Source organism: Myodes glareolus, chromosome 6 (assembly GCF_982192425.1).
Source record: "Myodes glareolus chromosome 6, mMyoGla1.1, whole genome shotgun sequence".
Classification (NCBI taxonomy): Eukaryota; Metazoa; Chordata; class Mammalia; order Rodentia; family Cricetidae; genus Myodes; species Myodes glareolus.
Genome location: NC_142031.1, coordinates 50,545,192 through 50,565,609, shown reverse-complemented (window position 1 = coordinate 50,565,609; position 20,418 = coordinate 50,545,192). Strand labels below are relative to the sequence as shown.

The 20,418-nt window shown below is 41.9% G+C and overlaps 1 pseudogene; it reads right to left on the bottom strand.

Annotated features, from left to right (window-relative positions):
* Positions 1-11,565: 11,565 nt before the first annotated feature.
* Positions 11,566-12,060, bottom strand: LOC125403970 (large ribosomal subunit protein P1 pseudogene; annotated as a pseudogene).
* Between the last annotated feature and the right edge of the window lie 8,358 nt (positions 12,061-20,418).

Here is a 20,418-nt window from a genome sequence, read left to right as displayed (position 1 = left end):
ACATGGAATCTCAGAGTCATTTTGATTTGCATTTTCCTAATTACTAAGGATATTGAGCAATTCCTTAAACGTCTTTTGGCCATTTGAGATTCTTCTGTAGAGAGTTCTCTGTTTAGATCTGTACCCCAAATTTTAAATTGGATTATTTGATTTTTACATGTCAGTTTCTTGAGTTGTTTATATATTTTGGAAATCAGCCAGAGGTAGGGTTGGTGAAGATCTTTTTTCATTCTGTAGCTGTCATTTTGTCTTATTTACTGTGTCCTATGGGAATCATCATGGTGGTTTCTCAGAAAATTGGGACTCAATCTACCTCAAGATCCAGCGATACCTCTCTTGGGCAAATACCCAAAGGATACTCCATTATATCACAATGACACTTGCTCAGATATCTTTATAACAGCCTTATTTATAAAAGCCAGGGCCTGGAAACAACCTAGATGCCTTCAACAGAAGAATGAATAAAGAAAATGTGGTACATTTACACAACAGAGTATTACTTAGCTGTAAAAAACAATGACATCTTGAAATTTGAAGGCAGAAGGACGGTACTAAAAAAAAAATCATCCAGAGAAAGGTAATCTAGACTCAGAATAACAAACATGGTATATACTAACTCATAAGCATATACTAGATGTAAAGCAAAAAATAACCAAAGCACAATCCACAGCTCTAGAGAAGCTAGGTAACAAGGAGGACCCTAAGAGAGACATACGAATTGCCCTGGGGAAAGGAAATAGATGAGATCTCCTGGGTAAACTGAAGGTGGGGAAGGGGATAGTAAAGGGGAGGGAGCGGGGGATGAGAACATGATGGAATGGGGTGGATTAAGGGAGGGTTGAGGTGGGAAAGCAAGGAAAGAGATATATGGATAGAGAGGGCCATTACAGAATTAGTGAGAAAGCTGACACTGGGAAATTCCCAGGAATCCGCAAGGATGACCCCAGCTAATACCCCTAGCAATAATGGAGAGGGGGCCTGACTGCCCTTCCCATGTAATCAGATTGGTGACTACCCTAACTGTTGTCATAGAACCTCCATCCGGTAATTGATGGAAACAGATACAGCGATCCACATTCAAGCACCAGTCCGAGCTATGGGAGAGCAGTTGAATAGAGGAAAGAAGGATTATATGAGCAAGGTGGGTCAAAATTATGACAGGGAAACCCACAGAGCCAGTTGAGCTGAACTTAGACTCTAGACCAACAGTTGAGGATCCTGCATGGGACCTAACCAGGCCCTCTGCATGCTGGCCACAGTTTTATGGCCTGGTCTATTTGTGGAACTTCCAGCAATGGGACCAGGATCTTTCCTCAGTGTAGAAGGTGACTTTTTTGAAACCCATTCCATATGGTGGAATGCCTTGTTCAGCCTTGATGTGGCAATGGGCGATAGGGATAGGGGGATTGGTCCTGCTTCAACTTTGTTATGCCAGCCTTTGTTAACTCCCCATGGGAGGCCTTACCCTTTGCTGAGGAGTGGATGGGGGTGGGCTGGAAGGATGTGGGGATAGAAGGAGGAGAAAAAGGAGGGAGAATTGTGGTTGGTGTTTAAAATAAATAAAAAATAATATATATATAAATAGTATATATATATATGTCTGATATATACATTTTAAAAAATCAAACTCAGAGCAATGAAAGAATGTTGTGAACTAAAAAAGATAGGTGACTAAATAAATGAACCTGGAAAAAGAAACAGAGAAGATGGAGAGAAGGGTGGAGGAGAAGAGTAAAAGCTACATGATGCTTGAAGTCTAAACTTTTAATGTAGATCTGAAACATTTTAATAATATTCCTATGTCTAATCATTTTTAATTTTTTACTTTATATTTTGCATTCATTTGTTGTTGTAACTTGATAATTCCATCACACTCTCCGCCTGGCTTAATTCACAGTGAGTATATTTGAATACACAATTTATATTAGACCTTTCTTCATTCTTCAGTCTGACAGAAAAAATCTTTCCAGATGCTGGGGAGATGACTCAGTGGATATATGCAACACACACACACACACACACACACACACACACACACACACACACACACCCGACTTGAGTTTGATGTAACCCGAGTGCTGGGTGAACAGAGACAAGAAGACAATTTGTGGGTCAGCCAATCCAGTCCACTCAGTGAACACCCAGGTAAGAACAACTCAGCAGTTAAAATGTACACACTGTTCTTGCAGAGGATTCATGCTCAGTTCCTAGTATCTTTATCAGGTGACTCACAACTGCCTCTAACTACAGCTATACGGGACTCTAGATTCTGCAAGCACCTATGCAAGTGTATACACACACACACACACACACACACACACACACACACAGGAAAGAGAGAGACAGAGATTTTCCAAACAAGGCTAAAGTTGTCGCAGTCACCTGTGGGGCACAGTTCCGTCCCTACATCATATCCAGCGCAAACTTCCAGGAGACACAGACACATAATCCTAGCTCTGCTTTATCTTCACAAATCAAGATAGACTTTCAGGTCACAGGCAGAATGGACATCTGATCTCTTCAAACCTCAATATTCTCTCCCTCAGTGCCTCTGATTTTGTATACCAAGTTCTTTAAATGTTTTCTTTCAAACTTAAATAATTTTTTATTTTCTCAAATAAAATCATGAGCCTTTGGAGTTTTTCTAAAACTCTTCAAACTCTAGAATTAGCACCTTCACTTATCACGTCATGCTCAGCTCCCTTTCCATTGTATTTTTCTCTTTGGCACGTGCATGATTCCTTAGACACAGTCAGGGCTGATGGGAAGTTGTGCCTGTGTGTGAATGGGCATAAAAACATGAGTTTTTGTATTTTATATGGCTTTGCTCTTCCAGAATCCCCACAAAATTGGTGCAGAACCCCTTCATCCTTATCACATTCCAAATAAACCTTGTGTTTCCTTTTCGAAATTTTCCTTTTCATTTGTTCAGCTTGATGGAATCTCCTGATCGCTGAATGAAAGGATTTGTCTTCAAAGGCATTTTTGAAGGACCACATCAAGCAGACGTCTTACAGTTGCTCCTGTTCTGTGAACTTGTAATGCTGTGTTTTACATGGTCTCCTTTGGCCTTTTTCTGGTCTTTCCTGTGACAGACACTGTAGCTGCCATTCTTTTTTCTGCTTAATATGGTCACAGAATGGTGGCTGCAGGAACCTCCAGTGTTCAAGAATTACCTTAGAGCCCTAAATGCTTGGAATCCGTGAGAGGGGATGGCATCAGAACTTCTGTGCCTCGTGCCCTCCTCCCAAGAAAATCATTCTTCAGACAAGGCATTTAAGTTATCTTTTCCAGGATCTTAAATTTGTTTGTGCAAGACCTCAAAGATAGAGAGCAAGTGGCCTCTTTGAACCACTTTATGATGCATTTTTCAATTGTTATTTATTTAATAATCCATTGGTGCAATTTTGTGCTGTCAATAGATTTCGGATTGTGGAGTCCTCCACTGGAGTGTGGTTGGCCTACCAGGAATTTCTCCTCGTCCTACCTCACCCCAGAAGTCATCAGCTGTCCATTGTTCCTCAGTTAGGGGTGAAGTAGGACTTTTTCCTACTTCATGCTAGAATGTTGACCAATGTGATCTTGCACGGTCTTGCGCAAACAACCATATATGCTGTGATTTGAACCACCATTTATTTGTTTATTTATTTATTTATTTAGCATCCCAGCCACAGTTCCACCTCCCTCCTTCTCCTCCAACCACCTCCCCTCTGCACCTTCTCAATCTACTCTTCCTCTGCTTCTGTTCAGAAAAGGGCAAGCCTCCCACGGGTATCAGTAAAATATGGCAGATCAGGTTTCAGTAAGACGAAGCACTTCCCCTTATGTTTAGGCTGGTTAAGGCAATTCAGTATAAGAAAGAATTTTCTAAGAGCCAGCCATAGTATTAGGCACAGCCTCTACTCCTATTGTGAGGAGTCCAATGAACAGACCAAGCTACACATCTGTTTCATACATGTAGTGGCTTTAGGTCAGTCCCATTCAGGCTTCCTGGCTGTTGATTCAGACTCTCTGAGTTTCTATGAGCTGGAGAAGTTGATTCTGTAGGTTGTCATGTAATGTCCTTGGCCCCTCTGGCTTCTACAATCCTTCCTCCCTCTCTTCAGTAGGATTCCCTGAGTTTGCCCTAATGTTTGACTGTGGGTTTCTGTATCTCTTTCCATCAGTTAATGGATGAAAGTTCTATGACGATAATTGGATTAGTCACCAATCTGATCACAGGAGATGGCTAGTTCCGGCTAAGAATCCACTGTTGTTAGGAGTCTTAGCCGGGGTCATCTTTGTAGATTTGTGGGGGTTTCCCTTGCATCAGGTTTCTAACCCTGCAAAGCTCCACTTTCCAGTCATCTCTTTGGGCACTCTCCTCCTCCACCCACACCCCAATCCGATCCCTCATGTTTCCATGCCCAATGCCTCCAGTTTGACCAACAGTGAACTATTTTTAATGATAATATTTATAAACTTCAAATTTGGGAGGACAAACCAGTGTACACAGAAGGCCTATCCTGCCCCCATGGGGTCTTTCCTCAGGGCTTGAATGCAGAGCCTTACCCCCGCTATCCCCCTAATCCTGGTCTTCCCATACTCCTTTTTTATTTTCCTGTTTGCTAGCCATGAGAGAAGGGAGATTCGTGGACATATGAGTTTTGCAATCTTCCATCTCCCTCTGGAGCCAGATGGGCTGAGTACTTTGGTAAAATATAATGCATTTGAAATTAGGGAAAATATAGTGGAATTAGAATCAAATAAATATGAGTGGTGGAATGAAAGATAGTATAAATGCTTTTGACATATTACTAAAAACTATTATAATAGTTTTTAGTAATATGCCACCCTCAGATTCTACCATTGTTTATGAAGATAGATAAAAATCTGTGAGTGCCATGACAGAGTGCAAAACTATACTTTGAATTTCCAATACGATGGAGAAATTCTAAAATTTTAAAGAAGATTCTAAGGGGTCATTCCTTCTAGCAAGGAATGACTTACAAACTGGTTTCTAGTTTGATGTGATCACTGCATAGAACCTGGGCCTGGGAAACAGAATCACACAGTGTGTCGCTATCTCAGGACCTAGAGCTACAACTACCAGAGCTAAAACCTGCTAGTACTTGCCTGTGGTCTTCTTATGATTTTTTTTTGCATGGGGTGGGGAGGGGGTGCAGAATGGAGTCTTAAGGTTTCTTTCTCTCTTCACAAAAAGTATAGACCAACTTTGACAATTACTACCCGGCAGTCTTGAAATGGCCTGGCCTCTAGCCCACGTCATTCAGCTGATGCTCGCTGGGAGAAGTGCCACTTCCCCCGTCCCCACCCATGAAGTCTGCTATTAAATCTGAAGTTGTCTATGTACAACTTTGCCCTTTTAATAGTCATTCTTTGGCCAAATATTTACTGTTTGCTAAACACATGCTAAGAACTAAGAAGAGGCGAGTGACTGGTGAGTGAGCAAGACAGATAGATCCGGGCACAAGTGAGGTCCCTGTGAGCTCTGTAACAGGGTGAGCCAAGCCATCAGCCAGCAGTGGCCTTGTCTTCCTTCCCCTGGACTGCTGTTAAACAACAGGTGAAAAGAACTAGTCCGGGGTCCGAGTCATTTTGAGACTATAATTTAAGGTATGCAAAAGCAATACTTGTGATAAAAAACATTGGAATTAATCAAGAAAGAACCCTATTGTTTTTCTCCATTTCACCTCAAACTGAGACAACCACAGCAGAGGCCATCGGAGGACCTGGAAACCCCATCTGTGTATGAGCTGTGTACATCTCTCTACTTTCTGAGCCTCTCTACCATAAGACAGTGGGCTGGTATCTTTATGTAAAGTTGATGTGGGATGTCCTTCTGCATATGTGCTGCTTTTATTGGTTGAAGAATAAAGCTGTTTTGGCCAATGGCTTAGCAGGGTAAAGCCAGGTGGGAAGTCCAAATAAAGATACAGAGAGTAGGTGGAGTCAAAAGAGAAAGATTTCAGAACATTACCGATAAGCCACAGCCTCATGGCAATACATAGATGAATAGAAATTGGTTAATTTAAGATGTAAAAGCTATCTAGAACTATGCCCAAGCCATTGGCCAGTATTGTAACTAATATAGTTTCTATGTGGTTATTTGGGTCTGAGTGGCCAGGAAGTGAAAGCCCAGTCTCTGTTTACATAAAGTGCATCAGTATCTTTACTTTTACCTTCAACTGAGTAAAACCCAAGCATTTTGTCTGTAACACAGAGTACTACTAGACAGTAACATAGACTGGAAAATTTGAGGACAAAAGTCATCTGTCTACCTATGGATGGTAGCATACCGGTGCCGTGTAAGAACACTGGGCTAAAGTCTGGTTAAATAAGAGATCAGTTTAAGAATCCAAAATTGCACACAGTCACATCAACTCAAACATTTACATGCAAACTTTATCCCCATGAGGGCACATTTTCTTCTAAAAGTAATTGCAAGCTTTAGTTTCAGCTGAGATTAGAAAAAAAAAATGGAAAAGAAGTACCTAACGTTTACATCCGCATGAAACTACTGAGTAATGGCCAGTGTATTGACATCTGCCTTACAGAGCCCACTCTTTGCAGGGCTAGCTTTGCGATGCTCTATCAACAACCCACATTTCAAAGCTTCACACCAGCACTTTATTGGAAAGTTGGATAAACAGGGAAAATGTTTTCTCTTGAACCTAAGCAGTAGTCTCCCACCTTCACTTTGTCCACTGCTGATCAATAATTCACCAAGTGTAGGTCAGCTTCATTCAAGTGCAGTTGGTGGGGAGTCAGGGAGCAGCACATTAGAGCAGCCCTGTGGGCAATAATTAAAAAAGAGCCCGGGCTCCTCAGAGGGAGGCACGAGCCAATCACCTAGGGAGGCTCAAAAGAGTGCAAGTGTAATATAAACCGGAGCAAGGCCCTGGATCTGCCCCGCTGAGTGCTTGTTCATTCTGAGGATCAGGTGGCTAGCTCTGATCCCTTTTCTAGAGCGTTTGTAATGGTAATTATATTGTGAGAGGATGAGAAGGAGTATGTTTCATCTTGCTATTTCCCAACACACCCCCATTCCTGTGGTTTGGCTTACCAGAGCCACTGTCCAGAAAGCTTTACAGTAACTCTGAAGAGGGACGTGCCCAGGTCTTACAGTCAGTGATCTCACTTCCTGATCAGGAGGAAACGCACCCTTCCCACCAGCAGCCCAGCCCTTGGGGAGGAAGGAGCTTCCTCCCCTCTCCCCTGCCTCATGTTCTCTATTGCTCTGCCTTTTCCCCTTCTTCCCAAAAGAACTTTGAATGCAATCTGGAAGATAAGAGGATGCTGATGCTTCCAGTTTTGGAATGAGTTGAGCTACTTTTGGAAGGTCCCTCATTCCTTTTCACCTACATTTAGGTACCAAATATGGGTGTCTTCCCATATCCTCATCTTCAGACTCTTCCCATCTCCGTTCTTATTGCCATCCTTACTAACCCCATCCTGCCTTCATTCCTCATCTTATTCCCTGAGGGAATTCCTCTTTAAAGAACCTAACTTCCTCCCACTAAACCCTACCAAATAAAGTTCTGAGATCTCCGAATAGCGCACAGCACCACAGGCCATCAATACACAGCCTTTGGAAGGCCATTCCAGAAGCAACCTATATAGCAATACACATTCCTGGATAACATATTAACATCATAAAAATCTATCTTCAAATAATAATAATAATAATAATGGGCTTAAAATTAGAAAGATCAGAATGGAAAAAGATCTTAAATATATAAACTATTTCAGTCTTAAAGTACATCTAATGTCAGAAGAAAAACATTAAAAATAGCAAAAGCATAGGTATGGACTCAAAGTAGACAATAACAACTGTAATAAAAGAGGCAGAAGCAAATACACAATGCTCTCAACACTTGGGCATATGTACTGAGACCTATTTTCCACCTGATTCTTGTATTTTAAATCATTGAATGGGAAAGAGCTTCTGTTTTATTCATCTTCATTGCTTCTAGGTCCATCCCCAATTTTTCAGGAAATGGCTTCTGCCCTGTTAATGTCATTGCATGCTGGACTGAACAGTGGTATTGGTGGTACAGACAAGTGGCCACTCAGACTGAATCAGGGTGTATAGTCTTTTGTACAGAAGCCTGAAGTGTCTTCTGAGACTATTCATATACCATACTCTCCATATACATGTGTTGTTAATAAGTTCTCTCATTTCAGGAAAAGTGGACTTTTGATTTCAAGAGGAAGGAACTTTAAGAAGAGACATTAAACAGAAGCCAGAACCTGGGATGGTTTCCTGATTAGGACTCCCCCCTGTTCGATGCTCCTGGAATCCATCTGCTCACAAGAGCTCAGGTACCATGTCATTTGCCCCACCGTCTGCATCAAGTCTTCCTTTCTTGCCTTGTTCCCAGGGTCTGTGAGTATCTCCATACTCATCACGTTTATAGCCAGGAAGTTGAGAGATTTTCTCCTCTCCACCCATGTTTAATTGACGCTGTTACATCCATCTAGGGGCATCTTCAGTCCCCCTTACTCTGTTCCTGAGTCAGTCTCACGGCACTGTCCTGGGGAAGACTCAAATCATTCTACTGGCTTAGAATCCCTAAAATTTGACTTTCAGAAAAGGCCCAAGCACCATCCAAACCTTAAAATTGCTTCCTGACTTTGGAGCTCTTACTCACACATCCTCCACAACCCACCCTTCCTCTGCTTCCCTCAGCTTTCTGACCTGTGTGTCTTCTGCCACACACTGTCTATATTTATGAAATACAATATCAACTTGCTTTCTTTGACTATTATGGCCTTCCACTTAAAACAGACACATAGATATGATGGCAGCATCAATGGGAGGCCAACCTGATACATTTGATATCAAGATGTTGTCGTCCCTAGTTTTAGCAGAAGGTACTGTTTGAAGTTGGGTTCTTAAGATGTTGAACACTAATAATAGAGCATATGATCAAACTCGGGACAAGGATGAGGGTGTAAGTCCGGTCACATCATCATCTTGAGTGCTGCTCCCTATATGCAGAGGTAGAAGGTGGAATATAGCCACACAGTCTCGTGTTTTCTGCCTAGAACAGGCCTCTGAGACTCTACATGGCTGGCACACAGCACAGGTTCTCATGAAAGAAAGAACACAGCAGCACAGAGCAAGAAAGAAGGCAATGAGTCCTCACTGCGATCACAAGGTTATAGAACACCACCTTATATACATCCCACAAGAAATGCACAAAATGTCACTGTCAATTCAAATGTGATTTTGAAAATTTTATTCTCTCCTATCCCCTGTTTCGCCTCCCTCCACTCCTTCCTGTTCCTCCCCCACCACCTCCCTTCTCCCCCAGGTCCACTCCCCCATTTTCCCATGTAAACTTTTCTCCCTTCGCCTCTAGCAGCGGTGTCAGAGAAAGCATGAACCTGCCTCATGCATGCCTTCCTCCAATGACCCTGCAGTAAGTGACATGCCGGCCTCCACCCCCAGGATGCTTGAAACATTTTTCCTCCAGCTGAGACTGCCCAGCGTCCCACATTCTTGCCAAATGTGTCCTGGGGACAGAATACCTCTGGTCAAACCACTGTGAGTCAGAGATTCACACATCAGGAGTCTTTCATGGGCTTTGCAATATTTAAAAATAAGATGGGATACAGTGTGATTTTGTGTGTGTGTGTGTCTGTGTGTGTTTGTGTGTGTGTGTGTCTGTGTGTGTTTGTGTGTGTGTGTCTGTGTGTGTTTGTGTGTGTGTGTGTCTGTGTGTGTTTGTGTGTGTGTGTGTGTGTGTGTATATATATATATATATATATATAATAAAACTTTAAGGGAATAGTAAATCCACCAAATCCTGTTACTTTACAATGTCTGTTTCCTCACCTACAAACTAGTATAAAACAACTTAATCACAAAAACTGTGATAAAAAAAATGGCTTGCTTCATAGTACGCTCCTGGTAAATGCCATTTTCTTTCTGACTCTAACCTTGAATCTGAACCAACTGTATTCAACCTAGACCTCTCTCCTGCCACACACAATAAGTGATCAGCAAAATAACCCTAGAAGAGTGTTTATCTTCGTGAAACATCCACAGACACAGTAGAGTTCATATCCATACCATCATTGAGAGTAGAGGTTGTGTCTGTTCACATAGTGGAGCTCATATTCATGCATGAATCCAGTGCAGGAATCTGTAAAATATGCGGATAGCCATCAGAACTGACTATGATCACAGAGATTAAGCACTTTATGGGGAAACATAGCAAAGAAAGTGTGTGGCTTCAGGGCAAAGCCACAGTCTATGTTTGTAGCAAGAATGAATTACAGTTATTTACAGTTATTTAATGTACTGAAAAGGGGTATTGTAAAAATAGATGCCAGGTTTAAAATTAGCGCTGAATAGCAAGAACTTACTCATTACCAATATGAAATATTAAGTGGTCTGAAGGAACAATGGGAAGGAAATTACGGAGCAGAAATCACATTAATATCCAAAGAAGATGGTTTAATAGAATTGTGTTTTTCTATTGGAAATGATTCACTAATTAAGCATGGACTACAAAGTGACCTAGACAGGTCTGTGTACAGCAAGGCTGAGCTCCGGAAGCCAGGAGTGCATTGAGAAACTTGCTGCCTGACCAAGGGAGCTGCTACTTTCTGTGAAGTGATTTTCTCCAATAATAATAATAATAATAATCTTGCCCACGTCTCTGAGGCACAAGTGTCTCAGTAATGTCATATGAAAGTATATGAACTTAACAACCCAAGTTTAAAGCTCTGCTTGGTAAAGTTATGTTAATTCAGTGCACACTGGTTGATTTATGAACTAACACAGAACTTTTGAAAAGCAATTTAGTTTTTCTGTTTGTCAGTTTATATGAAGACGCCTGTTACACTCTGACCCACTTCTTGGAATAATCTGTAAGGAAGTGAGTACATAACTAGTCACTATGAGTTTCCCTTTCATAGAAAAAATATATATTATGTAGCATTATATAATACTTTGTGTCTATAAACCATCAGTGAGAGGCCAACACACCAAGGATCAAACAGTATGATAACATTCGCTAAAGATAGTTTAAAACAGTCATATCAACTAAAAGCCAGATCTTCTGTGTATGAGTGTTAGAATTTTAAACAATGTCCAGAATCTAAACGTTCTTCTCTCAAACTACCTTTCAGTACTGCTAGTTCCAAAAAGCTGCTGAGATCACTATAGAGCTACAAAATACACCTGAACCATCACTCTACATTTGATAAACATCCTTCCAAAACTTGGATTCTACCTGGATGTGGCTCTGAGAATTCAGTAGCGTGGGCACCAACTGTGGAGCCTCCGTCACACAGGGCCCTCCATCAACACTAGGTGCTCTCGAAAGATCCGTACTGAGATGACATACACTCCTGTTTAAACCACGGATAGAGAAAGCTGTGGCAGCCCCAGAATTATACTTCATAAAGAACACAGAGCTTAAGTCACTACCTAAAGAAAGAAACTTATTTATGTATGTTTTTACAGGTGAAAGTGTGAACTTCTAAGAGTTTGCTTGCAAAATGTAGGGTTTGATCCTGCAAAAAAAAAAAAAATGGAATGAGTGCTGATTTTTTTTTCAGGTTTATCTTTTTATTAACCATGGTAGCAAAATGCCTAATCAAAAAGACCAAAGCCCATGTCGTCATCAGACTCCTCGGATTCTTCCTTCTTTGCTTCCACTTTCTTCTCCTCAGCTGGGGCAGCAGCGGTGGAGGGTGAGGACCGCCTGCCAGTGGGGCTCTGGCTGCCGGAGCAGGCCCACCAGCCCCTACATTGCAGATGAGGCTCCCAATGTTGACATTGGCCAGGGCCTTTGCAAACAAGCCAGGCCAGAAAGGTTCAACATTGACACCAGCTGCTTTAATGAGGGCATTGATCTTATCCTCCGTGACCGTCACCTCGTCGTCGTGGCGGATGAGGGCGGAGTAGATGCAGGCGAGTTCAGAGACGGAGGCCATGTTGCGGACTGTCGGCATGGTGCTAGTCACCGGATGAAGTGAGGGCCTCACCCCAACGCGGCCTTAGCTTCCTCGGAAGGACCGAGCACCTTGGCGGCAGCAGAGGAAAAACGAGTGCTGATTTTTTAATAGTACTTTCAAAATTGAATGTGCTCTTTCTCCAAGCATTGGGTGCTGTTTTAAACTCAACAACAAAACACATGATCACCGTCATCCTAGCTGAGCTACACAAATGTCAGCTGAAGGCACATTTATGTGGGAAAGGTGTGAAAGAATCCACAGCCCCAGAAAGAACGACGGACCTGCTCCAGGAGCTGTGGGAGGAGGAGGAGGAGGAGGAGGAGGAGGAGGAGGAGGAGGAGGAGGAGGAGGAGGAGGAGGAGGGAAAGGAAGTGAGCAGAAAATCCTGGGGATATTCACAGTCAGGAGCACTAAGACGGTGTAACCAAGGCTGGGAGCTACTTTCAACCACAGAAGAGCTGGAGATGTGACGTGAGAGAAACAAACTGTAGCTGACTCACTGCAAATACCCTCTTAAAATAGCTTTCATAAAGCCAGATTGAACTTTAGGAAAGTGTTAAGTACAGCAAGGAAGGATCAATCACCAAATGTCTATGGAGCAAAACAAATGATACTTATGACAGTAAATCAAACTGATATTCTTCTTACTGTCTATTTTATATTTATTATTAATACACTATAATATCACAATGGTACATTATCAGTATACAACAATTATCAAACAGTTAATAGTCATTAAATACATGTATAGGCTCATTGTGTTTTCTTTTTTAAAATTTAAGACATGGTCAGACGAAAACAAGTAGGAGTATGTCCCTCAAGAGCTATATTAATATCAGAGGGTATTCTTGTAAAGGGACAGGGTAAATTTCAGGTAAAAACAATCTAAAATGAGCACCTGCTAGGTCAGGGTGAGCCATGATTCTATTGAAGGGTACTGGACAAGAAAGAAAGACAGTTGTGGGTGCAGATGCTACAGCAAGCAGGGTTCTGTGAAGTTTGAGCTGAGACTGGAGTACAGCTTCACACCTGAAAAAGACCAGGACTGAGAAGGCTGAAGTTGGGGAAGGTGAGCATCTCAGGCTGTCTGAAAGGAGCTAGCCCTGCCAAGCTCACACTTCAGGTCTCCAGAACTGAGAGAGTGTAAGTTCTGTAGTCTTAGTCTGGTGTGGGAAGTCCATCTGTAGATGTGTTGTTTTTATTGGTTGATGAATAAAGAAGCTGCTTTTGGGCAATGGCTTAACAGAATATAGCCAGGCTGGAAAAAAATAGAGTAGGCAGAGTCAGGGAAATGCCATGGAGCCGACAGAGGGGAAAGATGCGAGCCATTACCTGGAACTTTGTTGGTAAGCCACATCCACGTGGCGATACACAGATGAATAGAAATGGGTTAACCAAAGATATAAGAGCTAGCTAGCAATATGCTTAAGTGATTGGCCAAGCAGTGATTTAAGTAATAATAGTTTCTGAGTGATTATTTCTGGTTTGGGCAGCCGGGAGCAAACAAGCAGCCTCCAACTGCATCAGTCACCAACTTTATGTTCAGTCGTTACAGTAACAACATGAAGCCAATGCAGGTTGAGTTCCAGTTATAGAGATGCTCGGTTCAGAATGCTTCAGATTGTGTCCTTTCTATTACATACACAATTTGTATAGGCTTCAGTGGATCCACACCTTTATCCTGATAATCTTAAACCCAAAATTTGAAATTGATTCTGGAAATTTTCTAACTTGGTATCTTCTTCCAATCATGACTACTAAGCCCACACAGTAGTTGACATTTTTTATCACGGTCATGGGGAGAAAGCATAGAAGAAAGTGAAATGACTATGGATTAATGACAATCCTCTGAGAAGCGCCTCATATATGACACCATTTCACATTTTCAATATGAGCAAATGAGACATGTTTGTATATTTCCCTGACAAGGAAAAATGCTTTTGATACTTCATATACTTTCTACCCACCTTGATCTTCCTTTTGACGTGTGCTAGAAGTAGTTCACTCATTTCCATAACTTCTCACCCACACTGCTGCTGTCCAGGGCTTTTATCATGTAGCATGCTTACAGGCGTGACCACATTGACTAAGACATTCACCATCTGGTTGACATGCATCTGAGCTGACTTTTGCCTCATTGTCTCCACTCTCGGGTCTAAGTCTCCAGTGTGTGGATTGGTTCCCCTATAAAGAAACAGTGGGATGTCTTGTTAGACATTGCAAGTATCCCTATTCATAGTGAGTTGATCAGTTTTTGCTTCCACGAGAAATGTAAAAAACTCTGAGTTTTACCTTTCAGAAAATGGTTGTATTTCATCTAGTTTTAATTCCTTGATGATGACTAGGTTTATCATTTAACAATCATTTAATTTTTATCCATTGCCTAGTCCACACATACTCTTCAGGCATTTTATAGTGATATTGGTATTTCAGTTCTGTTTTTAGACATCTTTGACACATCTGTAGGGATATTAATCCGTCGTGTGTCATTAACTTGTAAATAGTTTCCCAAATTTGTAATTTTTCTAATGCTTTTTTGCCATGAAATTACTTTCAATACAATAAAACTTATCACACTTCCCCTATTATTTGTAGATTTTGAGCTCAAAAATCGATTTAACCATGTTTTTCATAATGCTTATTAAGGATGAGTTTCTTTATGTGAATCTGGTTCATTTTGGTTTTTATTTACATATTGTATGAGAAATGGATCCAGGTTTTTCTTTTTACTAAAATTGGGCCCTATTCACAGATGAAGATGAACTGGATTTAGATTGTCCCCCAAGAGGCCTTGTTCACAGCTTGGCAACTGGGAAGTGGTACAAACAACGCTCCATGTTTTGAGAAGGAGTAGGCTCTGAGCCTCACCTAACTTGCTGAGTTTGCAGCAGATTTGAGTTGGATGAATAATACTCAAAATACAACTTATCTCTTTTTGTACATTTATTTCACGGAAGAATAGATGATCACAAACACGTATTGCCTTCCATCAGTGTTAGCATTCTTGGAAAATGTTCCAAACATAGCAGATACATGGAGTACAGAAAGGCAGGACCCTTCCTGTCTCCTAAGAATATCAAAGTCCAGGGTGTTAACATGAAACACTACCCTTTAGTACTGAAAGTTTTCTGGCATGCTATGCTGCTATATACTATTTTGTGCTTCTTTGGGAATTAATGTATTTGTTTCCTAGAGATTTTATAATGCCAATCATTGGATTAGCCTTCTCCAGTCGACATGGCTTCATTTAATCTTGCCTCTCCGCAAAAGCTACTTCAAAATTAGGCTATAATCATTGGCATAGGAGGGTCTATCTTCTGCTTTTCTTTTTTACTCTTGTATTTTAGTGAGAATGACAAGCTGCATCCAGCCCATACCTTCCAAATGTTATCTGCAAATGTACTCAGTTTTATGCTTAGGTTTATCTTGGACAAGTTCTGTATCTGCGGTGGCAAAATTTTACTGTCAACTTTCTATGGTTTGGAACCTCTTAGGAGGTACATCTTTGAGCGAATTTCCAGAGACATTTAACGGATGATAAAAGACCCATTCTAAATGTTGGTGTCACCATCCCATTGCCTGGAGTCCTAGGCTAAATAAAAAGACAGAAAGGAGAAACCCATTTGAGAGTTGGCATTTTCCTCTCCTTTCTTCCATATCTGCCCAGACGTGTGATGAAGTTTTCACTGTCCAAACTGCTAGACCTTCCATCTCCCATGTCTTCCGATTGTGATGAACTATATTCCTTGGTCCTTGAGCCAAAATAATATTTCCTCCCTTAAATAGTTTTCTGTCAAGTAAGTTCTTACAATGATGGAAAAGTCACCAGTATAGTGTCCAGCAGTGCAAAGAACTTGTCCAAGTCCTCCGCAATTTTATGACACATACCAACATCTTCCAGTACAGTGATTCTCAACCTGCGGGTCACAATTCCTTTGGCAAACCTTTGTCTTCAAAAATGTTTAAATCATGATTCATTACAGTAGCAAAATTACACTTATGAAGTATCCAAAAATAAATAAATTTTATGTTCAGGGATTGCCACAGCAGGAGGAACTAAATTAAAGAATACAGTATTAGGAAGGTTGAGAACCACTATTCTAGTATCTGAGAATGTGCTAATATCCTGGTGGTATCTGTGCATAAATTCTCAGCCCCACAATATCCTGGTAATGGAGATGTGTGACCCCTCTGAGAAAACCATTGGAATGAGTATCTCCATCAGTGTCTTTAAGCAGTCACTATAGGATGTTATTGGTCTTCTCTCCCACGTACTCCAACATCCTCCCAGTCTCTAGCCTAGGACCCAATTCTAAAGCCATTCCACAAAGTAAACGATACAACAGTTTTCCACTTCCTACTACCGTAGTCTCATTTGCTTGCTATGACTGACATGAGAAAAAAAAAGATACCTCTGTGGCTTAAAACATTAGGAATTACTCTCAGTGTTCTGTAGATGAGCAACCTGAGCTGTCTGGGGGCTCTGGAGGAGGCAACCCCTGTCTCTGATTGCTCCTGGAATTCCATTGGCTGCAGCAGCAGAACTCTGTTTGCCTCTGTCACCCCAAGGCCCCCTCTTCTACTCTGTGTCATCTGTCCTCCTGTTGCAGCACAAATCACCCTAACGAGATCTGCTAAGACAAGGAGGGGGTGCCCAGAAAGTTCTGCCAAAAGCTCACAATCCCAGTGAGGAAGAGAAAAGGATCTGGAGCCAGAAAAACAAAGAAAGGGGTCAGAAGGAGCCCTCAGTGTTCTAAGGTATGTCCAACTTGGGCCCTTGTGAGGAAGACTGGCACTAAACTTAACAGGCATAGCACCTGCTGCAGGAATCTGATACCTTTTCCTGTTCATTAATATTCATACACAGTAACATGTCCATTTATATGGTCAAATTTGAGGTATAGGAGCCCCCTGCTGAGGACAGTGTAACTAACATTTCCTTGATGGTACCCTTGGAGTATCAACACCCTTCCACCTGTGTCCCCAGCCAATGGGTTACAGTTACAGGGTCCAGGAAACTGCTGATTCTGTCCATTGATGTCTCCTCAGGGTGGGAGAATTAAGAACTCAGCCTGCTACTGTAGGAAGCTGGTACATTCTTGCCACAATCTGCCTCTCTCTTGGCCCTCTCATTTAATGAAAATTCCCATTAAAGACAGGCCATAGGTGATCTGAAAGGAAAGTTTATATTTTTCCATGTAGTAAGCTGCATGTTATTAGGATTTTAGATAACATTCTAAGGCATGGGTGGCTATGAGGAAATGCCCCACCTAAGATCCCCATCCCTGAATGCTTCCCTTTCCTCTCAAGGGTACCAACCTCATGTCCTGACTTGTTTTTTAAGTAGTTACACTCATCTTTTCTCTGTCATGCTGAAAAATTCCCGAGTTCATGATGTATTTGAGGTTTATGGTTTTTCCCCATAAATCCAGATGGATTCCCCAGAGATGGGAGCTTCAAGATTCAGTTCTTCAAAAGTGATATATAGAGGGAGGTCCTTGCTTTTAAAGCATGAGCCTGGAGAAGGAAAAATGAGCACGCACACAGCCCTACCCCAAGACTTTGATGCTGGATTTTTTTCTAAAACAATGCACACTGTTTGGAATGAAAACCTATGACTGAACAGTGAGTCTCCTGTTTTCGTGGAATTAATTACTCCTATAGACCATCCAGCAAGCTATAAGGTAGGAGATGTACTACCCAAACCTGGTCAATATAAAACACAATGTTCCCTTCTCACTCTCATTATTCTGTCCTTGTCACACTGTACATCAAATCATAAAAAGTAAAAATTGAAGGAAAATAGGTCTTCACTTTACCCAAGGATTGCGTGTTCACAATTGCAGGCTTCCTGTTTATCCAGGCCCAACTTCTATCATGTCCATTTGCTGATCGCAGGCTGATGGTATGGTGTTTTCATAAAAGCAGATACTCACGATCTGTTATTAAGTCCCTTTATCCAAGTCTGTTTTGAAGGATTTATTCTATTACACTATTCTGTCATTTACTCTGAAGCTGTGCTTTCTGAACTAGCATGTCAGCACGTAGATGGATGTATGTGGCTCATGCATGTCCCCACCTCCTGCCTTAGGTCACTGGATGTCCTTGATCTTGTTAGATGATACCCTGAGAACCGGCAGATTCCCATTAAATGATATGGGCTACAAGTTCAGTCAACACAACTGCCCTTGGAAGAGTAACGTCTTGACCATGGATCTTTTTCTTCCTCTCTACTCAGAGCACAATACTTCCTATGCTTCCCCCTGAAAATAAAGAAATCTCATTTACATGTAACATGATGGCCGGCTTGTTGGGGTTTCCGTCCCGCCCGGTACCCCACAGCCGACAAATCCCAAAGAGAAAATCACACACAGGACTCCATAAGATTATAAACTGATTGGCCCATTAGGTCAGACTACTTATTAGCTCTTACAACTTATGTTACCCCATTATTCTGATCTATGTTAGCCACACGGGCTCAGTACCTTTCTCGGTGTGACAGCTTACAAGTTGCCTCTTCGGTGGTCTGCACAGAAATGGCTGAGGGAGCTTTCTCCTCCCTAGCCTTATCCTATTCTCACTGCCCCGCCTCTACTTCCTGTCTGGTTGACCCGCCTATACTTCCTGCCTGGCCAATCAGCGTTTTATTAAAATATGATTGACAGAATACAGACAATTCTCCCGCATCATTTACAAACTCAGACAACAGTCAGGGAGGAGGGTTGGAAGGAGCACGGTGATTTTTCTCTTCACTGGTAGGCCTGCATGGATGTTCATGCAGGTAACAGGGAGGAGCTATATAGTCATTGAGTTAGGGACAGTGACATTATAAGTTTCGTGATATTTATGCTAGATGTGGCATGGACCAAACTGTATCTCTATCTTTGCTGTTCGAATTCCTGCGTACACAGCCTGCAGTCATGGGCAGAATCTCCAGGATTCTGGTGGGGGTATTTGAACCTGGAGGCAGTCCTGGAAGGGTTGATGGAGACCTCCCAGGCTTTTCTACCAGAGTGGGTTGATATTTTAGGAAGCAAGGGCAAGGAACAGACACATCCCTGAAAAAATATTGGAACCAGTAGGTCTTGGGGCATCCAGCAGAACAGAGGGCCATCAATCATAGTAAGCTTGGCAGAGCCTGAGAGACAGTTGCTGAGTTCAAGACCATGAAATAGAGATGAAGTATCTCCCACCAAGGAACCTCATCTAGAGGATCCCTCCCAACCATCCCAGGCTTCCAGTTTCTAAAACAAAGACTCTGTGTTCACAGCAGAAAGACAGTTACTGTTCTAATCCACCCTGCCTCTGTGTCTCCGACAGAGACTTTAGTAAATATTTACCACAGTAAGACCGAGCAAAGAGAAAAATGGCAGGATGGACACACAGCACATGGACCTGTAAGGTAAAGTAATCACACAGATAGAACCAGACTACAGCAGTGGACACATAAGTGGATAGAGACAAAAGCGAACACTCCTTTATGACTTAACCTACAGTGGAAGGTTTCCCATATGAAGCAGCACGGAAGAGTGGATTTTACTGGAAATGATTATGAGAGAACAGAAGAGCAGTGTGAGGAAATGTTCAAAACACAAAGAGAGCAAAGCCCTTCACCTTTAGTCTCGTCAGAAGCCATTTGTGTTGTTTCCAGTTTGGTAAGTGTCATCGTCCTGTGGCTAATATCACAGTTACCAGTTGCCTGTGAGGCTAGGGTCTTCTCCCAGGGTCTTAGCCTCTTGATTTTCTCTCCCGTAACTTGACTTGGAGCCCATTTTTGTTTCAGGTGTATCATGGTTTTCTGTCTGAGTTTTGACACTTATTCACCTATTCTGTATTCTTTGTAGATTAAAGATCTGCAAAGAGTAAGTCTTCATCATCCTTGGATGGTAAATATCTTCATGCAACTAAGATGAGGCCATCAAGCAACTCTGCTATGTGAAAACACAAAACCTTTATTTACTAAAAGTGCCCCGAAAATCAATGACACTCACAATTTAGACAAAGACAATGGCCACTCCCTCAGTATTTGCATGATAATATCTAAGCACAAGGTCAGAAGTAAAGGACAAGATTCCCAGGGACTGTGCACTGACTCTCTGCAGATTTCCATGGGGATGGATACTGTGGTTTTTCAGTTATCATTCACTACAACAAGAAAAGGCTTGCAAGCTTAATAGCTCTTAGATAGACATGGGAATAAAGACCGTTACCTACCAAACAGAACTACCCTGGAGGGTCACTGTGGCAACTTTTTGCACAGTAGAATTCATGCTCTGTAAAGGAAATACGAGCTTGGCTAAGACTTAGCTCTGCATGGAAAGTCACATACAACAGACACTCGAGGCTCAGCACATAGTCGAGTCTTTCTCCTGGAATGGGGCTGTAAAGCCCTCCTGACTATCAGAAGGGCCAGAACCATCAGGAGTGACGCTTGGGCAGCCA